Below are 5,418 nucleotides of genomic sequence, written 5' to 3'. Positions count from 1 at the left end.
CGTTAAGTGTTTACATTTAAAACCTTAAAACGTTAGGCCTATGTACGAGGGGAAGCACCCCAGATAACATACTTTTAGCTTAGGGAACGTGGTATATTACCTCGTTTAATTAATAAAACATTGTAAAATGTGTTACTAGAATGTGTAATATGTTTAATGTCGGTATGTTATATGATATTTTTGTGTTTCTGTAACGTGAAGACTGAAGAGTTGATATGAAGTAATGAATGATATAAAGTTAACGTTAGGCCTAACGTTTTACTTTTATGGATGCGAGTAATGCTGAAATCTATGAAACGTGTAATGTTAAACACATTAATACGCTATTTTAGAGTAACATGAGCGTGATGTATGCAGTTAAGATTGTGTAAACTTTTGCAATTTTCCCGTGAAGAGACCGACATAAACCTGAGGCTAACGTTCCAGGTAACGTTACGATAAAATGGCGCTCATTTTGAAACAGCATTTTGACCTCTTGAGGTAGGCATTTCACAAGGCCGTTATCAGTGGGTGCCTCAATAAGCTTCCTAGGTCGTGAATCAGCTGATACTATTATTTTGTGTACTCAAATTTGTGCACTGGTGGTAAGTGATTTATATTAGTGATCACATAATCTTGGATTAGAGTTCTTCAATTTTTGAAACACTTTGTATTGTATAGCCCAAGTATATTTTAATTATATGTTACAATATGGAGTAAAATTGGTTGCAACTCCGGTTTCATCACAAATTTAAGGAAACAGGCCTAACTAATATAGTTATGTTCAATTATTTTATTTTATAAGCGTAAATTAATATTAATATTATTTTGTGATCAATTGTACTTTTATTTTTTGTGATCAATTGTACTTTTATTTCTCCATCAGGGTGTAGCCAAAGTGATGCTCTGTCGTCATTGCAAGTTTTATGACAAAAGCCAGTCAATTCTCCTACAGCAAGATCTACTGAAACACTGGCACATGACCAGAACACTTCACTGCATTTACATACATTGTGTGTGTACATTCAAAACCAAAGGTGCGTTAAAGACTCATCTGGCAAGATTTCACTCTGAAAAAAAAGCAAGAGAGTTTTCTACATTTAGTTGTTCAGTTCAGTGACATCTGTGAGGAAAAGACATTTTAGCCATCTTGCAAGCCATCTAAAGCAACATGAGACTGTAAAATGCCCTTTTGCAAACTGTATATTTGAAACAAATATATTATCAACTTTTAAAACGCACAAAAATCGCAAACATAGTAGACAAACTCCACATGATTTAAAAGTATCTGTTTTAACGCATTGCGAACCATTTGTAACTGAAGAGGGGAGTATGTGGCAAAAGTGTATTTTTCATACATATGTCACCAAATAGGCAGTACATGGTGAGAGAAAACAAAACACAATTCATTAGTTGTCTCTACCTGAGCAACAGATAACAGATAGGCCTATCTTTTCATAATTACAAGATTCTAGAAAGTTCTTCAGCACTTCAAGTGGCTTTCTCTATTTTCTTTCTCTTGTATACTTCTCCTCTTTCTACACTGATAGAGAGACTACAAAAATGATGTAAAGGAGCTTGAGGAGAGTCTGAAAAACCAAGGAAAAGGAGATAAGGCGTTTGCGAAAATTAAACTTTCAAATGCAAGAGGGTAAGCATTTCAATTTTACAGTTCCACCTGTGCTGCATTTTGCAATATTTTTTTCTACAAGTGAGTTTTGTGATCAAAATTACTGGTTTTGTGGTGGTAATTTCAAGAAATGTGCACCCAAAATTTCACCCTCAAGTTGTTACAAACCTGTATGAGTTTCTTTCTTCTGTTAAACAAAAAAGAGGTTTGAAAAAGCTTGACGGTGAGTAAGTGATGACAAAATTTAGATTTTTAGGTGAACAATTTTAATTTGATCATTCATACATGTATCACCTTTGCTTTGTTTCACACTGACCACTCACTGACATAAACATCTTTATCCTCATCGAAATAATATACAACTTTAATTAGTGTACCACTATGGCTGCGTTTACACTCGCGTCTCGCCTCCCTCAGTGCTACTGCGACAAAGCACGTACGCGACAAATGACGTCAGAAAAGTGTCAGTACATTATAATCGGTTATGGTCTATTACTATACCGATACCGAATCGTCCCCGTTTGCATCGCGATGCATCGTTGAAACGATTAATTTCGACACCCCTAATGTCACGTTGTCACTTAACTGTACATTCGCTTCTTAGTGGTCAGCTGCTGCAGTGTGCCAAAATAGAAATCGTTGACACTTTAAATGCAGTTTCGGTATTTTATATTTTGTTCCTGGAGTTCATAAAGTTTACAAAGTGTTTTGCGCTAAAAATGTCCAATGTTTGTAAATGTGATCATTTTCTAATCTCACCTTGTGTAAATATCAAGAATAGGACACAAAAAAAATATTTTTCACGTCTCCAATTTAAAGAGGTCATACTCTAATGAAAATAATACTTTTGCACTTTTTGAGGAATCATTGACATCTGTTTTACACAGTATGGATTATTGGATTATTTAGGCCCACTTTGGCAGCTAATTCCAAACTTGTTTTCAAATTTTAATGTTATCAGTCTCATTTCTTACAGACCATGTCAAAAAGACACATCAGAGGCACTGAGATCAAGGTCTGCATGGCACAAAAGTTAAAAGATCTGAGGAGACAAGCAGAAAGGTAATCTTCAGATGATCCAACATCAGTCTATTCCTCAGTCTATTTTGTGATCTATTCACAAATTGTCAATAGTGCTTTTTATAAAAGAGACTCATCACTCTTATACAGTTGTTTAAGCCAAGATGAAAACGACATTGCTGTTTGCCAGCATTTTTTGTTTCCATAGCATATTCACAAAACATTTAATGACTGACTAATAACACTAATAACAATACAATTACAAATTAATAATAATATCACTAAAAATATATAGGCTTAAAGGAGAACTCCGGTCAATTTTAACATTGAGCTCATTTTTTTGTACATTTGGAGTGCTGTCAATACAGAGAACAACGACAAAAATCGGTGTTGCCTACACCGTGTTATCCTCTTTTTAAAATTTGCACCCTGTTGACTTCAATGGGGCAAGTTTTAAGCCTCTTAACATCCTTGATGTGTCATTACAAGTGCACAGGTCATGTGAGTGATTCCTTCGGAGTGAACACGGGTCAATCTGACTGCAGTAGATGTGAAAGATATGAATAAAAATGATATTTATTTAGCCAGCGCTCATACCTGTATTTACATCCTGTTTTCAGTCAAAGTCCATAGTAATCGATTGTCGAGTTCACGCGCATGATCATAGGTACTAAACCAATGCGCGTGAACTCGACAATCGATTACTATGGACTTTGACCGAAAACAGGATGTAAATACAGGTATGAGCGCCAGGTATGCCCCATTGAAGTCAACAGGGTGCAAATTTTAAAAAGAGGATAACACGGTGTAGGCAACACCGATTTTTGTCGTTGTTCTCTGTATTGACAGCACTCCAAATGTACAAAAAAATGAGCTCAATGTTAAAATTGACCGGAGTTCTCCTTTAATAGCTAACAGTCGTTAGATCCGAACACAGCAAATAAGTCGTCTGTGAAAATCAAAAGCAGCTTCAAACACCGCCTTAAAATAAAGCGTATATCATGAAATCAAAATTGACCCTATTTACTTTGTTAGCACACATTACTTTGTCTTGAGGTGAACATTTAATCCGTTTAAGTTAATACACCGAAAACAAATTGTTTCTCGTGGTAATCATTAATCAAAATCAGAAAATTTGCTTCCGCCCTGGAATGGCGTCCCCTCTCTGATGACGTCTGTTTGACGAGTTGGGTTTGAACATCCTTAACCCTCCCTTCCAACCGTTAGTCTGCTATGAGCAGAGATGGAGAGGAGGAGCGCTAAAGCAAAAACCCTGCCCTCTGTTCAATATTCCGTTTCACTTGGAAATACGTCACAACACTGAAATAAAGTCAGTTGCAACTTTCGATTCACGCAGACTTTAATGAAGAGACAGATGCCAAAAGATAGGACCATTTTGCTTTCACTTTTAGGGAATAAGAGCACGTTTACATCCATGTTCTTAATGCGATTATGCTTAATAAGCCGACCATGCATGGTCACATAAACGTGTTAATCCATTTAAAGTCCAGATAGGGTGAGCTTTTCGCGGGCGCAAACTCTGAATCTTTCTTGAAATGTGTTTTCATCTGGTGCAGAAGTACTGTCAAAAAGAGAGTATAATGTGTCCGTAAGTTTCCCGCTTACATGTTGGAATACTTTATTATTTACATCACAACTGACATAATAAATGGAATACTCTGAGTCACACGATAATATCGTGTATCGCCGATCGAACAGGCTGATGATATGAAAATTGAGCATATCGCCCAACACAGTAATTTATACTGCATATCAGGGGTGCCCAATCACGTTTCTGAAGATCTACCTTCCTGCAAAGTTCAGCTCCAGCCCTAATCAAACACAGCTGAACCAACTCATTAAGATCTTTAGAAATGCTTGATAATTGGGCACAGGATTGGGTACCCTTGCTGTAATGCTAAGATACCGATGACACTAAATCCATTTTAAGGTTTTTATCCAAAGGAAACTTTAAAGACCTTATATACGTTTTTTTTTTTTTTTTTCCTCTTTTATAGCATTTCAACTTCTTACATGCCAAGGAACCTTGGCTGGCATGCCGTTAAAACACCAACCAACCTACAAAGATACTAATAAATGAGTAATCTTTAGAACCTTCTAGAGGGCATGCTGTAGGTGTGCACTCTGCTTGTTTATATATTTGGCTACAGCCAATATACAGAGACCAGTCATCACTTGAAATTAACAGATACAATCCTTAAAAAAGAAAAGAAAGAAAATTTTAGTTTATCAGGATAGACTTGTGTTTGCACTGCCCTAATCTTTGATTGTTTTGCTATCCCAAAACAGGATGCCTGCTGAAGGAGACAGAGGACTGAGACAACACACGTTCACAAACACACAATACACACACACACACACACACACACACACACGCCCTTATACATCATCATTTTAGAGGCTTTTTTTTTATGTATAATTTTAATTTGGTTTTAATTTGGTAAGCAAAACCATGTTTGTTTGTTTTTGTTTTTTTTTTGTTTTTTTTTCATGTAATGTTGTCTTTTTTAAAACATTCAATTTGTACTGCATATTTTGAAATGAAATAAAAGCTCAATTTGAATTATTTGTTTTAATGTTGGGAAACATGGCTATAGGCCCTACAAAAGAACATGGTAGGCCTACCGTTTTCTGTGGTATATTGCTTAATGATTTTTACATGGGTTTTACATGAAGTTGCAGGTTTACATGGGGTGTAGGTTTAACATAGATTGTTGATTGGTTTCAAATGTTATTCCATGGGTCTCGCATGGGAATTTTTCGTTTCT

At 35.9% G+C, this 5,418-nt stretch overlaps 1 long non-coding RNA gene across 1 annotated transcript; it reads left to right on the top strand.

Annotated features, from left to right (window-relative positions):
* The first annotated feature begins 943 nt into the window (after positions 1 to 943).
* On the top strand, positions 944 to 5,013 carry LOC307168807. The gene is made up of 3 exons (XR_013822989.1): positions 944 to 1,016; positions 2,586 to 2,671; positions 4,940 to 5,013. It is a non-coding gene; the product is annotated as an uncharacterized lncRNA (long non-coding RNA).
* The last annotated feature ends 405 nt before the right edge of the window (positions 5,014 to 5,418 follow it).

The sequence above is a fragment of the Squalius cephalus genome (genome assembly GCF_949319135.1).
Source record: "Squalius cephalus genome assembly, chromosome: 12".
Taxonomy (NCBI): Eukaryota; Metazoa; Chordata; class Actinopteri; order Cypriniformes; family Leuciscidae; genus Squalius; species Squalius cephalus.
The sequence above is the reverse complement of the archived record's forward strand: the minus strand, read 5'-3'. Positions and strand labels throughout refer to the sequence as shown.